We start from the raw sequence: 17284 nt of genomic DNA on the forward strand, positions 1-17284 counted from the left end.
ACCTCCTGACCAAGGAGATTGATGAGGCCACTAGAGGAAAAGCCACTCAGTGCACGTGCTGCAGAGGAGAGTCATGGAAAAAAGGGAGACACCCCTAATGCTTCCAAGGGGAGTCACCTCATCGAGAAGACCCTGCCTAACCAATGGCACTAATGGAGCTAAGGAACTGCTCTTAAGTTCTCTATGAGTGACCCCTGTGGGAACTTAGCTGACTCTTTAATAGACAGGAACTGGTCACTTTGACCAGCTTGATCTTAAACACCTGGCAAAATAGTTAAAACCAAAATATAGCCATTCTTGGGCATTTAAAAGAAATATACTTAAATGTAACTTAAGATGTACACTTGTGTTAGCCCACTAGAATAAAGACTAAAAGCTACAAAAGAGAGATTCTTAGGCAAATGTGCTTAATAACTATCAAAAGAAACTGCCAGAGTCAGAAGTTTTTAGTCAGTTTAAGGCCTACAGACACAGGTAGGCTTAATCTATGTTTGCTAGTATCTCTACTAAATGTTGTGTTTACATTCCTGATAACCTAGACAATGTTAAAGTTCCCAAATAAAGGCCTTGTCCTCTTCAGCCTTTGCTAGGCCTTGTTATGGGAACAACTTCTCAGTTCTTCCACCCCCTGGTGAGGAATTATTGACTTCTGTCATCTTTATGATATGCATTGGCATGTTCCAGATTCTGCAACATTTATATTGTATCAATCTCATTTCAGTACTCATGTCTTTTTGTTCTTCCCTCATAGAAGCACCCATCCCCAGATGCCTTTACAACCTGCTCTTCCCCAACCGGACTTCTACCATGGACCCCTCAATTTACCCGATTTCTAAAAAGGGAACTCCAAACTGCTTGTCCCACGCTGCCCCCTTTCAGCTTGAAGAAGCCAGAGAGGTCATCAACCCCCTTTCCTTACAGCAAAGGAGTTCCTAGAATTAGAGGGGTAAATGAAGTCAGAATTGGGGACAGGCAGTTAGGGTAGAAATAGGGAATCAGTCAAATCAAGGAAATGAAGTCCATGAAAACCATCTGCCTTTGGAAGTCTGGAAGGAGAATGGACTTTTTACATCTCACCTGCAAAACCAATCCCAGTCACTTAGGCAGGAAGGAGAGAGAGGGCTTCAGAAAGAACTGGAGAACAAAACATTTTCTTATAAAAACAGAAACGGGGGAATGTAATGTATAAAACTGCTCTGCCTGACCTTTCCAGTGCAGTCATTTTCCCCACCTCCCAACCACTTGTCAATCTGTGAACATCCTGGCTAGCTATTGGTTCATCAGTCAGCTTGCAAGTATCCTTCTCCGATATTGGTTCCCTGTTAGCCTGGCGGAATTCAACTGCTTACTATAGCCTCCCCGCCATCTTTTCCCATCCTTCTGTTTATCCTCCTCACTTTTCTCTATCCTCCTGGCTTTCCATTCTCTCTAGCACACGCCCTTTCTCTTTCCTTTCTCTTTTCTCTTTTCCTCTCATTTTCTCTCTTACCCTGCAGGGAGACACTCTGTTTGCTTAATAAACTCCCTTATGTGAAAAACAAAACAAAACAAAACAAACAGTTCAGACTATGTAAGAATTGCATGGCTAGCATTTGACTTAGCATAAAATTTTAAAATTGTTTTAAGTTATAGGGAAAGTGCACCTACAAGGTGCTACTTACTGGTAAAAAATGTGCTAAGAAGATTCAAGAATGACTCTAGTCGTTAATGGTGGATTAGAGGTATTCAGGTATTATTTCCTTATAAGGGTAAAGAACATGGGTATTCAATTTCTAACTTTTGAGAACGGTGCATTGAAAACATATTTTGTAATATTAAAAAGATTAGTGAATGACTGATCACTCAGAACAAACTGGCAACACAACCTTCCTTCCACTTTTGGCTGTATCCTGCCTCCACTTCCCAGACTGTACTGGTGGGGAGGAGACAGATAGGGAAAATGATATATTGTCACACATTTCTGTCTTTTCTTGGGAACTATATTGAGTTTTTTTTAAGTAAATGTTTGAACTTACATGCACAAAAGAAAGTGAAACTGGAAAAATGTTTAAAAATTCTGTGCATAATTAACCCTAGAATTTATTCAATAACATAAGCCAGGATTGCAAAATATCAATGGCAATTTACTTGTAATTTACCTGTATGCTCTTTTAGAACTTTAACATATGGGGTTGCATCTACATTAGTGAAGTGAAAAGTCAGGTGGATCAATATTCAAGCCTCTTACCTGGGGGCAAATAATCACACTGGCGTTTCCTTTTCCTATATTGACTTTCATTATTACACAAAAAACAATTACAAATGGTTATTGTTTGATTTTGTTTCCCACTATATATTTTTAATTCGTAAACTTTATTACATTTGTATAATTTGAATTTTATTTGTAAAAAAGAACAAAAGAACAACTGTCTCTTAATTTTCACAGAACTTGCTGGAAAGGACTTTTAAAGTTATCTTTTTTATTGCTTCCTAAGTAGATAGCTGTCTTCTGTGGTTTGAATAAGTGTCCTTCCCCAGAAGCCCATGAGTTGAAGGTTTGGTCACCAGTCTGTGGTGCTATTGGAAGGTGGTGGAACCTTTCAGAGGTGGGACCTCAAGCTAAGGCAGGTGATTGAGGATGTGCCCTTGAAGGGGACTGTGGGACTCCAATCTCATTTTCTATTTCTCTTTGCTTCTTAGCCTCCATGAGGTGAGCATCTTCCTCATTTCTGCCATGATGTGCTGCCTGCACCAGTCCAAAAGCAATGAGGAAGACCAATCATTGTTTGAAACTTCCAACACTGGGAGTCAAAATTAACTTTCCTCTTTTAAGTTGGTTATTTCAGGTATCTCGTTACAGTAACAGAAAGATAACTAATGCACTATATACTCAACTGGGAAAGATGGAGCTCCTTTGTGTTTAAGGAAACCCGTAACATGAGACAACAGAGAAGAGGAACGAAAAGAAATAAATGAAGATACATTTTCCCAGAAAAAGTGTTGGGGGAGGGCAAAGGTCGTGGGTTTTAATACTTTTCCAAGTGAATTCTTCTTTGTTTAATATAGCTCCAGCACCACATCTCATTTTCAGTTAAAGAAGTGAAGGAGGACCATAAGATAGCACATCATTTGTCCAGTAGTATACAATAGTCTTCTGGAGAGAAGTTCATGCATCCTCTAGCCAAACAAACTTTGCCCCTTGCAACCTAAACTTAACTCCCATTACATCTTGGAAAAATCTAATTGGAAGACTTTTCTTTCCTTCGCACTTCTTCAAACTAACATGACAATTTTCCCAGATTTTTAATAAATGCATAGCAATGTAAACTTAAGCACCATAAATCTAGGTGAAAGATAAATTTCATAATCACATTGTCTACTTTCAGGAAGAAAAGAGAATTCAGTAGTTTTATGCCTGTATAAAAAAAAAAAAAAAGAAGAAAAACTTCTTGTGACCAACTGGCTAACTCTTCTCACCCTCCAAATTCTTGCTTGGATATCATCTCTAGTTCTCAACTATTCTAGAGAAAATTAACCATGCACTTCACTTCCCTGAACTATATCTGTGTGGCTTGCAGATTTATAATGCTACTCTTATAACATTACAGCTTAATTATTTTTCATATGTCTGCTCTTTAACCAGATTTTAAGTGTGGACTATAATTCTTACTCCAATGACTGGTGAAAACATAATTGCACATACACTATACCATAAACCCTTGCTAATAAAAAGGTTGTTTGGTTATTTTAAGGGCAATATAGTTTCCAGTAATCATTTATGTATGATAAATTTTAAAGTCACTACTGTATGCATAATTAATTTATGCAAAGCATCATTCTATGAATGTATGTTCTGGTGACATTTGTTATCTTTCATCTCACACTTCAGTGTACTGATATTATGGTATTTTCCTGTAAGTTAAAGACATCAATGTTCCCTCAGGTCTATTTTCTCTTAATCATCAAATTGTAATTTGGGATCACAAGTACTATTTTTCAAACAGGGTTATTATTGTATTCAAGACAGCTGTTGGAGATTAACACAGTTTTCCCTTGGTAATCTGACCTGTTGATGAAAATTGTGATTCTATATTTAAGAAGGCACAGAAAGTTTGATATTTTGTATTTTTTAAAACCTTCCAGAGCTCTAAGAAGATGACAGTTCTATTTGAAATTATAGGAGAAGCAAGGTATAAGATTACCATCTGTCTGATTTCAGATGAATATATATTGATGAAGATATTGTAAAGACTAGAAACTTGCTTATGGTCATCCCAATTCTCACTTAGAGCAATTTGTAGTACCCCATTGAATGTTCTTGATCTTGGTATTTCTGATAATTTTCTGAAACAAACCATTTCTAGTCTGCATTGGATGTAATTTTTGTGTGTTTTATTCTTAAAAATAATTGATTTAATATCTCACATATATTAAAGATGGAATATTCCAAAAGTAGTTTTTACATTATTTCTAAGTTCTGTACTCTACCATTGTTCCAAATATACATCTGTGAGTCACCAAAATCTAGGAAATGTAATTTGCGGTTCTACCAGACTTTAAGAATAGCACAGATTTTAGGACTAAAGATAGTGTGAGAATAAATGATTTCAACTCCTCACTCCAGGCCAATGAGTCTTTTTTAGATCTAAAATCTAGAATTGGAGAAGAGAGGTGTAGGTGTAGGTTAGAAAAGAGAGAGGCCTAGTGTTTGTCTGCAGTGGACAACAATCCATTGTAGAATTACAATCAACTGGAATATCTTTTCAGGTTCACTTTCAGTAGGTAAGAGTGGAATACAGTGAGGACAGAGTCATAAGTAACAAATGTGGTGTTTGAGAGTAAAGATAAAATGGGAAGGGACTGTAAGTGCAGGTGTTAACTAAGATCCGACATGTGGAAGAAGGCAAGAGGTCTATTCGACAATAATAACTGATATTTGTTCTGAGCTTACTCTGAAGTAAATGTCCTTCATCATAGGTTTTAGTCCTAGCCTCTGGCTATGCAATACCTCACAAACTTTATAGGTTATTTTTTTTTTTTAACTCTGTTCCACAGATGAGGATATAAGGTTCAGAGAACTTGCACAAGTAATTTGCCCAGAACTGAATGTCTAATGAGTGGACTGAGAAATCTTTAAATCCAGGCTAACTATAGTCTAGTCACACCTAATCACAGTTGCTTCTGTTAGATGTGTGAGCCATTATTAAGAGGATTGACTTTAGAAAAAAGGGCTCAGCTGAGGAATGGAATCCAAGGAGGTGTGACAGGATTTGTACCCTTGAGTCATAGAAGTATCTACTTTCCTTAGCAACTGGAAAAGATGGCTTGTGCTTTTAAAAGGAGGTAAAGAAAGGAAAGCAAGACCTGTTAGGTGTTCTACAAGAAGTGAAAATTAACTGGGTAAGGTAGTAATGAAGCCAAGAATAGAAAATTAAAGACAGATGACTAGGAAGGGAGAAGATACTTTCTAATAGTTTGTGCATCCATAGGTTAACCAGTTGATAAAAAGAATACTTCAAAGATGAACGGTCTTTTGCTAACCTTTTCAGCACATACAAATGTATAAGAACACTCATTGATATCTATATGTAAGAGACATTATGGCAGATGCTGGTACTAAAGTGGTGTGGGAAACAAACACAGCCCCTGTCCTCATGGTCTCAAGGGAGATAGGTGCTCATCGAGATATAAAATAACCACATAAAAATGTAACATTGAAAGCACTACAAGTGTCAAAGACATACATAAGGGGTTAACAGCTTTCTGATAGGGACATTTGACCTGTTTAGTATGGTAAGATAATATTTCCTAGAGAAAATAAGACTTAATTAATCAAAGAATTATATCCCTAGGAATTTACATTGGATAATACTACAGTTTGAATATGTTCCCCAAAGTTCATACATCAGACATTTAATCCCCAGTTTTGCATGTTAATTGTATTTATTTAGTAGTAGTTAGTAATGAGCAATGGAATGCAAACCAATAACATGGCGGGGTCATCAGTTTTCTTTAAATTACTTTTAAGGCAAATGAATAATCAAATAACTTATAGGAAATTAATAGGTGCACAAACCTTGAGGATAAACAGGTGGGAACAAAGGGAGCCAAATGAGAAGTTTGTCAAGAAAAAAAGATCAATAGGACTATCTCTTGTCCTAGCTTATTGGACAATCTCTTGTTCTATCTTGTCCTATCTTACTGGCCCCTATCTTATTGGGGTCAATGCAAAATTAGGCTTTATGCCCATAAGTTTCTCAATGTATTCCAGAAGAGAAATTTCCTAGTAGCTCAGAGGTACTATGGTAAATTCTGTCTGGTCACTGACCCCAATACCAACATTAGCATAAGATTATTTTGTAGATGAAGCTTACCCCTGAATAGGATGGCCACCACGACTGTTCCAAAGAGGCCCCACTAGGATCAAAAACTCCACCACCTGTGTGAAGGAGGAGTTGATTGGCAAAGAGTACAGAAGGTGGACTCCAGTTCTCAAGGAAAGCATCAAACAGCAATAAATTTGGAAACAGTACTATTTCCTTTGTTGTCTCTGCTTGGAGATGACCTACTCTCTCAAGAGTGTTCTTTGCTTGAACCTAACTTTACTTTCAGTCATAATAAAATTTTTTCTTTGAATTTTCATGCCTACACTTTAAATTTTCTTTCATGGGAGCACAAAAACCAATTCTTGGAGCCTCAGTTCCCCACTGTCCTGTGACAATGGCACTTTGAGGTGGGACCTTTGGGAGATAATTAGAGCCAGAGGACATTGAGGGGAGGCCCCATGATAGCATTATTGGCAACCTGATCTAGCTTAATTTGAAACAACCCCCCTTTAAAATTAGAAGGAACTTTGTCGTAACTGCTTTTCTGCTTTGCATTCCTTACTTCCTCACACTGAGAATGGAGGTTGAGGCCTCCCTCCCCAAAACAGATGCCAGGGACTGACAGGTTTCTGATTAAGAGAGCTTAGCTAATCTACACACATATATTTCCTCTGTTTCTTTTATAAAAGTTTTTGGTGTTCCTGAGTCCCTGAAGTTGGAGATTTAAGAAAGCAAAAGGTCTCCTCTATCTTCCTCAAACATGGCTGTGAATAAGCCTATTTTTCTGGCCAACCTGTCTCTTCAGTTTTAGTGGCATGTGACAGGTGATAAAGTTTCTCCTCCCCAGTTTCAGTTTTGAGGAGCCATGTCAGGAGCATGAGTCTTGCCCTTGAGCAACATGGTTAAAACTGGCAGTGATTTCTAAGGAAGAGGGGGCTCTATGGGACAAAAGATGGGGGATATGAGCATGTGGATTTAGGTAGGTTTTGTTAATCCCTAACCTGAGATCCTCTTGCCTCAGCCTCCTGAGTCACTGTGATTACAGGTATGCATCACCACACCTGGCTTTAATCAGAAGTAGGTCAGTCTCAGGTTCCCTGGTGCCTCATAGGGCCAGGGACAGACCCTCGGCTTCCATTCTCAGTATGAGGAAGTACTGGATGCAGAAAAGTAGTTACCAGGAAGTTGCTTCTAATTTCACAGGGGGTCTGTCTCAAATCCCCCCATTTTTCTCTGTCTCACAATGTGCCATCCTCTGCCATAATATAATGCAGCAAGAAGGCCCTCCCCAGATGCCAGCAGATGCCTGCATATGCTCTTGGCCTTTCCAGTTTCCAAAATCATGAGCCAAATAGATCTCTATTCTTTATTAATAATCCAGTCCTAGTTGTTTTTCTTTTTAGTAACAACAAAAAATGGACTAAGACAAAATTCTGAGGAACACAAAATATTACTTTGAATAATTCTAATAAAATTTTCTCTTTCATTCATATTAATCCCTCCATTCATTGGCCTGTTAACCTATATAAATGCTGACTGAATGCAGGTATATATGTAATTAAGCGGGGGGGAGGGGGTTTATAATTGCAGGTTGCATGTCTCACCCTAGGAGAGTCTTTGGCCTTAGTGTTCAGGGTAAAGTCCTGAAATAAGCATTGTTATGAGGACCCCAGATGACCCAATGAAGGGAACCCTAGCATTACAGTTTGGCAAACACAGCCCTAGTTTACAAAATAACATTCTATATTTCTGTCTTCTCCACTATTCTTATTTAAATATAGTCTTAAAATTATATTTATTAATATTAACCTACTAATGACATATGTCATTTGCTTAACAGAAGGCATTATTTATATTTTCTGTATGTGTTTTCTGTTTCAGGGAAATTTAATTAAGTAATTGGCATCTCCACACATAACAATTTCTTTATCAGATTTGGATGTGCTAGCAAACCAAGACCAAGATGAATGAATCAGTCAAAAGCCTTAATATAGCTATTTTTTATAATGCCACAAAAGAGAGTAAATCACAAAAAGATTCTAGAGGACAGAGTTGCTAACAGTTATAAAATTCTATAAGATTTGCTCATAGTTATTAGTGTTCAGAAAATAATTGAGTGATGATAAAGTGTGGAATGAGTCCCAGAAAATGAAATTTTTATTCAAGCGTGATGTAGATGTTAAATGATTAAATTGAAGTTTGTAGTAATTGTTTCTAAGAATTCAACAAAAAAGTCATAAATGCATTACCCATGCATGATAGTATGGTTTTTCTGAAACTTAAAAGATTCTGCTACTGAAATACAAAAATAGAAACTGCAACAAAATTATGCCCCTTTACACACTGGCATTCCAGAGTTGGAACATTTTTCTCTCTGCTTCACTTTTTTCTGCTTCAAATTTTCTCCACTGTTGACTACTGACATCCCACTATGAATTACCTCTGAAGCTTCCCTGAGAGTAGGTTAAAATGGGTGTAGAGAGAGAGGATAAAACACCAAAGAAAATTAATATAACTTACCCTTTAAACTTTTAAAAGTCATGGATAGTAGAAAGAAAGGTAGTGAAGAGAATGGACATATGCTAACATAACTTTGCCTCAACTTTTTTTCAGTGCTAAGGATATGCTATGGTTTGAATATGAGACTCTCCCCCTTCAACAAAGCTCTTATATTAATGCAGAAATGCTTGAGGTGGAATGATTAGATTATGAGAGCTGTAACCTAATTAGTCTATCCTAATTCTAATGAACTTTCTGGGTGGTAACTATAGGCAAGTGAGGCATGGCTGGAGGAGGTGGGATTGTTCCCAGGAAGTGTGAATTTTCCCTCTGGCCCCTTCCTCCTTCCTTTTCTTTGCTTCCTGACCCTGCCATGATCTGAGGGACTTTCCTCCACAGGGTCCTCTTTCATTATGTTTTGTCTCACCTTGGGCCCAGATCAATGGATTTGACTAGCTATAGACTGAGATTTCTGAAAACAGTGAGCCCCAGATAAACTTTTCCTCATCAAAATTATTCTTAAACAAGAATGGCAAGGATGAAGTAACAGAATCACATATGGGTAACTTGAGTTCCATTCAGATCTACTGAAGCAGGGGTTAATCTCTGGAGCAGGGGTAATTCTATCATCTGCACATTTATAAAGTACCACATGTGATTCTAATATGGACCTCAATTCAAAAGAGCTAATCTAGGCAACAGAAATAGAATTGCGTGAATGGTACAGTGAAATCTCAATTCTCTCTTTTTTTTTTTTTGTAGAGATATGAATTATACGGATAATGAATTGAGTTCTAGAACCACTCCTGCTAAAACAAATTGTGTATTTTCATTACTTAAAATAGTAAAGTTTAAAAGAAAATTTAGGGGCTTCAAAAAAAGATGGCAGATGGGATCAGAACACACTAGTCCTGATCTCACAGCATAGGAAAGAGGCAGTGAAGAAAAAGCAGTATTGAGAGGTGGATAACAAAATAAATGTTCTAAGACTCAATATAAGAAAGTATGGGAAATGGAGAGACTTGGAATCAGGTTACCAGAGTAGAAAATAAGCGCAGAGTAACACCAAACTTGAACCAGGGAAGAAGGAAGGGGGAGGGGCAACAGAAAGAGAAAGAGAGAGCAGAATAATTCCTAAATTCACTCACTTAAAAACATTTTGAAAGACAAAATTTAAAGCATGACAGGCAGGGTCCTTACAAAAGGGCAAACGCGTTAAAACCAAATCATGGAGAGAAACCTGAGCTGGGGTCCAAGGCCATCTGGTGGAGGTCAGAGTCAACCGATCCTCCCTTAAATCAACACCATGCCCAGAAAGCTACAGATTAAACCAGAGGGAAGTCCCCTGCAGTGGGACCTCTTAGGAATCTGGCCAGAAAGAATCTCTAGTAGGACCACTACTAGTCAAAAATTGCTGAAATTCCCCTCCCCTTCCCCCTAACTTTGAACAAGGGAAGTGGGGTGGTGCAGACCTGTTCTGGGAAGTGCATCATATCCAGTGCCCTGCTCAGCTTCCATGATCCAGGTGAGGGTGGAAAACTGCACCATCCACCAAACTTGGAGACAGTGTAACAAAGCAACTTAGGCCCCCAGCAGGGGAAAATGGACTCACCAGGACCTCACCAGTCCTGGCCACTGACATTGAGGGTGGCACAGTGGGAAGCCTAGGAACTGTCCCTGGGATCATGCGCATACTAGAGGGAAGCTGCCTGAATAACCAGTGACTTAGAGACCCAGTTCCAAGATTGTGACAGAAAGCCTTTTAGCAGATAGAAGTTACTAGGGTAAGTTTCCCAAGTAACCCAGGAACCTTAAGCTGAAGACATTCACAAAAATAGCCAGAAAGAGATTAGTTAAGGCAGAAAACTACCAGAGCCTAGGCAATAGGAAGTGGCTTCCAGACTTCACTAGTGCTCAGCCTGACCTGTGATCACAACTGGTGAGCTAAAGGGCATTGTTTGGATACTGGCAGGAACTTGCATCAGATGTAGTTAACAGAAGAAATCAACATACACCATTCACAACCTAGGGCAGTAGAAACAAGAACCCAGGTGAATCACCCGAGTCCCTTCAGTATGTACCCCAGATAACAGCTTTGGTCTGGAGAATATTTCTGCACCTCAGAACACCTGTGAAAAACCCACAACCAGAGTTCCCTGGACTCACAGACAGACACCAGAATCTTTTCCACCATGAAAAGGATCCTGTAGAGGGGAGCAGGTACATGGTGATCCAGAGTAATCACAGGGACACTCCAGAGCCTGCATCCTGAGCTACTGCACACAATAGAAAAAGCCAACCCACAACACCGCACCCTCCAAGCACTCAACTGCAGGTCTCTGAGCTTGCAAACAAGACTGGCTGGTGGGGGGTCCATAGCAACTAGGGAATTAACTCCTGTTCCCCTACAACTCTGACTTCACAGGCAAAGAACGATGGACATCCTCTAAAAGTCCAAACCCCAGTGAAATTCAAACCAAGATTTAACAAGAATTTATGTTACCTTGACGTGGTTTACTATAAATAACTCTAACATCAACTTTGAACATATAAATAACTCTTTAACTTGAACAATAATTGTTACCAACATTTGTACTTTCAACTCATTTGGATGTATGTCATCTAATGGTTTAAAGCATTAATTGGAATAAAACTTTCTATCTTTGTTATCCTAGCTCTTGTTTATGCTTGCATCTCTTACCCACTACTCATCCACTTCCATTATCTGCTGCTATTTCAAATACCAACCATCAATCCATACCTCCTTTTTACCTTGGTGTGAATTATTCGTTTGTGTCTTTTTTATCTCTCCTTTATTTTCTTTCTCTCTCTTTTGCCCAATCTTTCTTCTTAGTTCTGATTTAAGGATATAGTAATTTTACTAAATTTAATAACTGTTTTCAATCTATTCCAAAACTTTATTAAAAGTTTATACCTAGATTTGAGGAACAGTGGATAAAAATGGCACTGAGTTTTTGTTTCTTATTAGGTTGAATAGTACAAGGCTTGAGTCTGAAGTGATTATAGTAAATAGTTGTGGTATATCTTAAAGTGGTGTTGATATCAGGATCAGCAGAGTTCACACATGAACTAAAATGACACTATCTGGATATTCCCCCTACTCTGGGCTCTTAAGAGAAAGAAGTTCATAGTAGTCCCTTTCTTGAAAGAAGTGAGAACTGTCCCAATAGATGTGTAGACATACATATAATATGAAAAATGAAAGAAACAAACCATCCCAAACAGTCCATGGTGCTTCACAACTGACTCCATCAACAACACAGAGGAAGGGTCAGAGAACGAATTTGGAAAGTTCATGTTAAAATGTTATATGAGCTACATGAAAATGTAGAGTAAAAGTAGAGAGAAAATACAGGTAGTGAAAGATCACCTCAATAAAGAGATAAATATTCTGAAAAAGAACAAAACAGAAATCCAGGAAATGAAAGAATGATCAAATCAAATTAAAAATTCAATGGAAAGCCTCACCAACAGATTAGACCACTTTGAAAATAGATTCTCAGGACTGGTAGACAAAGTACATGATCTTGAAAGGAAAGCTAACCATAAAGAAAGAATGTTAACAGATCATAAACAGATTATTCAAGAAATCTGGTATAACAAGAGGTCAAATTTAAGAATTATTGGGGTAGATGAAGCCTCTGAAATACAAGCTAAAGGATGTATAATCTTTTCAATGAAATAATATCAAAAAGTTTTCCAGACCTTGAAAATGAGAAGAAAATTCAGATATAGGAGCACATAGGACTTCAAATATACAAAACAGTAATAGATCCACTCCAAGCACATTGTAATGAAAATGCCTCACATACAGAAAAAAGATAGAATTTTAAGAGCTGCAAGAGAAAATTGATTGGTCACATTTGGAGGTAAACCAATCTGTATATCAACTGATTTCTTAACCCACACCTCAAAAGCCAGGAGGGCTTGGAAAAATATATACCAAGCTCTGAAAGAAAATGGATGCTAACTTCAAAAACTACAACCAGCAAAATTAAGCTTCAGAATTGAAGATGAAATAAAGACCTTCCATGATAAATAGAAGCTAAAATAATTCATTACTAGAAAGCCTGTACTATAAAACATACTCGATGAAATATTTCATGAAGAAGAAATAAAAAATAAAAATGAAAACCAGCATAGGGAGGAATTATACTAGAATAGTCAATTAAAAGTGAATCAAATATAATTTAAAAATTAGAAATTAATCCAAATAAAAATAATCTATCAATAATAAAACTGGAGGTAAATGGTCTAAACTCCCTAATCAAAAGACATTGGTTGGCAGACTGAATTATAGTACAAGACTCAACAATATGCTGTCTGTAAGATACTCACCTCACAGGCAAAGACATCCAAAGACTGAAGGTAAAAGAATGGGAAAAGAAATACCATTCACATGGGACTCATAAACAAGCAGGGATTACTTTTCTCATAGCAGATAAAGTTGATTTCAAGCCAAAACTAATCAGAACAGACAAAGAAGGTCACTTTATACTGCATAAGGAAATAATACAAATAGAGATAAACCTTGCAGTCTATCAGATCACAAATGGAATGAAATTAGAAATCAATGATAAGATAAAAACAGAAACTACTATAACCTGGAGATTAAACAATATACTTCTGATTGATGAATAGATACTGGAAGAAATCAGGGGAGAAATTAAAAAATATGAGAAATAAATGAGAATAGTGATACAACATATTAAAATCTCTGGGATAGTATGAAGGTTGTTCTAAGAGGAAATTTCATACATAGCATTGAGCTCATACAGTATTAAAATAGAAAGACAATAAATAAATAGTTTGACATTGCATCTCAAGGCCCTAGAAACAAACCAACACCAAAATCAGTAGACGATAAAAAATAACTAAAAGGGGAGCTAAAACAAATGAAATTGAGAATAAAAAAAAATACAAAGGATCAATAAAACTAAGAATTGGTTTTTGGAAAGAATTAAAAAGATCAATAAAACTCAGTCAAACTAACCCAAAAAGAAGGGAGAAACTCAAGTTATCAAAATCTAAGTAAGAAAGAAAATATCACCACAGATGCTATTGAAATTCAGAGAATTATCAGAAACCATTTTGACAATTTATACTCCAATAAGCAAAAAAATCTTGAAGACATAAACAAATTCCTACAGACATATGACCTACCCAAACTGAATTAGGAAGAGCTAGAAAACTTAAACAGATCAATTTTAATTAAAAATAATTGAAGTAGCCATAAAAATCCTTCCAATAAGAAAACGTCCAGGACTGGATGGATTCTCAGCCAAGTTCTAACAGACCTTTAAAGAAGAATACCAACCCCCTCAAATTATTCCATGAAATAGAAAAGAAGGAAACACTGTCAAACTCATTCTATGAAGCCAGAATCACCCTAATACTAAAACAAGACAAAGACACATCAAGGAAAGAAAACCAGATCAATATCACTGATGAACACAATCAAAAAGTCTTAATAAAATATTGGCAAATCACATACAAAAACACATTAAAAAGATAATACAGCATAATCAAGTGGGTTTCATCCCAGGGATGCAATGTTGGTTCAACATATGGAAATCAATAAATGTAATTCACCACATAAATAGATTTAAGGACAAGAATCACATGATTATTTCAATAGATGCAGAAAAAGCATTTGACAAAGAATTAAAGTGCTATAAAATGTGTTCTTATTTTTAATATTTAAATTTTTTCGGAGCAAGCAGTCTTAAAATTTGGATGTGTATGGTACAAAGGAGATCAGGATAGAGTTGAGAAAGGGATTAGGAAGCAAATGGAAGGAAAAAAATTAACAAGAAGCTTGAGAAATGGTTACTTTTATTAAAATATATGAGTTATTGTAGATAATGTTACCCAAGTTCAATTCTTAGATTTGGAAGATCACTTTCTTATCTATTTAGTAAAAGTATAATTTAACATTGTGAAAAGTTTTTATTTTTGCTGAGGATGCATTTTAGACCTTCCTGTCTTAATTTTTTAATTGATAATCTTCCATTGATGCATATTAACCATCCATAATTCATAGAAAAAGACTTTAAAAGATTTTATTTTTAACTTGGTTGTATTTACATATAGTCGTGGTTAGAGATATATAGCACAGATTCTTATATTACAAGGAGCTAAACATTTGTTAGATAAAAATGGAGTAATCCGTATGGATATATGTGTACAGGTGGTATGTTTTCAATATATATTCTGAAAGCACCCATTCATGTCTAAACCACTATAGAAATGAGGGATAGAAGGAACAGACCTCAATACTGTAAAGGTTATATATGACAAACCCAAGGCCAACATCATTCTAAATGGAGAAAACTGAAAGCATTTCCTTTAAAAACAGAAGCAAGACAAGGATGTCCACTTTCACCCCTGCTAGTCAATATAGTTCTTGAAACTCTAGCCAGAGCAATCAGGCAAGAGGAAAAAAATTACAGGATACAAACAGGAAAAGAAGAATTCAAATTATCTCTTTTTACTGATGTGACATGATCCTATATTTAGAAGACCCTGAAAAATTCCACCAAAAGACTTCCACAGCTCTTAAATAAATTCAACGATATAGCAAGATTCAAGATCAACACTCATAAATCAAACATGTTCCTATAGTCCAGTACTGAATCTGCTGAAAAAGAATTTAGAAAACTATCAAATTCATAATAGCCTCAAAAAAAAAAAAAAAAAAAAGCAAAACTTGTGAGTGATCTAACAAAGGAGGTGAAAGACCTCTACAATCAAAACTACAGAACACCAAAGAAAGAAATTGAAAAACTTAGAAGATAGAAAGGCCTCCCATGTTCTTGGATAGGTAGAACTGATATGGTCAAATGACCATACTACCAAAAGTGGTATACAGATTTGATGCAATTCCTTTAAAAATTCCAATGACATTCTTCACAGAACTAGAAAAAGCAGTTATGAAACCCATTTGGAAAAATAAGAGACCCAGAATCTCAAAAGTAACCCTTAGCCAGAAAAGTAAAGCAAGAGACATCACAATGCAGGACCTCAAATTATCCTGCAGAACTATACCAAAGACACCAGCATGGTACTGGCACCAAAACAGGCATGAAGACAAATGAAATAGAATAGAGGACGCAAAGGCAAACCCACATAAATACAGTTAACTGATACTAGACAAAGGTGTCAAAACATATGTTAGAGAAAAACTAAAACCCATAGGTAGAAGAATGAAATTCAACCCTATCTCTCACCCTGAATGAGATTCAAGTCAAAGTGAATCAAAATACCTAGGAATTAGACCAGGAACCTTGCAACAGCTAGAAGAAAATGAAGGCTGAACACTCTGACATATTGGCACTGGAAGTGACTTCCTTAACAAGGCTCCTAAAGAACAAGAAATAAAATTAAAAATCAATAAGTAGGATAACATCAAACTAAAAAGCTTCTTCACGGCAAAGAAAACAATTAAGAGCATGAAGAGAGAGCCTATGAAATGGGAGAATTGTTTGCCACCTATTCCTCGTTAGAACATTAATATTCAGAGTATACTAAGAAGTAGAAAAACTTAGGACCAAAAAACCAAATAACCCAATCAATAAATGAGCAAAAAACTGAAGACATTTTTCAAAAAAAGAAATACAAATGGTCAAAAAATATATTTTAAAAAGTTCATCTCCAGCAATTAGGAAAATGCAAATTGAAACCACCTTGAGATTCATTTTCACTCTAGGCAGAATGGCAATTATCAAGGATTCAAATAACAATAACTATTGGCAGGAATGTGGGGAAAAATGCACTTATACACTGTTGGTGGTATACACAATGGACCCAGTCATAGAGAAGAATAAAATTATGGCATTTTCTGGTAAATGGATAGAGGTGGAAATTATCATGCTAAGTAGAATAAACCAGTCCCCAAAAGTCAAAGGTTGAATGTTTTCTTCAATATGAAGACACTAATCCAAAATAAGGGAGGGGGATAAAAAATAGAAGAAAGGTCAGTGGAGTAGTTGAAGGGAATAGGAGGGGAGGGAGAGGGGACGGGATAAGGAAAGAATTGTGGAATGAATATGATCTAACTTTCCTATGTACATCTGTGAATATACCCAGTGAATTTCACCATCATGTATAGACACCAGACACTAATTAAAAAAAAAAAAAAAAAAAAAAAAAAAGGCCTGTAAATAAATAGCAGAAAGTTCAGTAGAAGGAAGTGAAAGTGGGGAGTGAGGAAGGGAGGAAAAAGGGAAGTACTGGGAAATGAATTAGAACAAATTATATTCCATGTTTCTATCATTTTGTCAAAAGAATCCTAATGTTCTGTATAATTAAAAAGACCAGTAAAGAGAAGAAAAGACAAAAAAAAAAAAATCAAAGAGAAAAATGAAGGAACAAGAGTCAATATAGTTTGCATTGGCATAAGTACTGTTAACTTTGGGGTATGCTTTCTCTCAGTCTTTTTTCAGTCATGACTAAAAATA

At 36.4% G+C, this 17284-nt stretch overlaps 1 protein-coding gene across 15 annotated transcripts in view; it reads left to right on the forward strand.

Annotated features, from left to right (window-relative positions):
• Npy2r (neuropeptide Y receptor Y2) overlaps window positions 1-17284 on the forward strand; it is a 322146-nt gene that overhangs the window by 288491 nt on the left and 16371 nt on the right. The gene's annotated exons all lie outside the window — the stretch shown is intronic.

The sequence above is a fragment of the Sciurus carolinensis genome, chromosome 10, assembly GCF_902686445.1.
Source record: "Sciurus carolinensis chromosome 10, mSciCar1.2, whole genome shotgun sequence".
Taxonomy (NCBI): domain Eukaryota; kingdom Metazoa; phylum Chordata; class Mammalia; order Rodentia; family Sciuridae; genus Sciurus; species Sciurus carolinensis.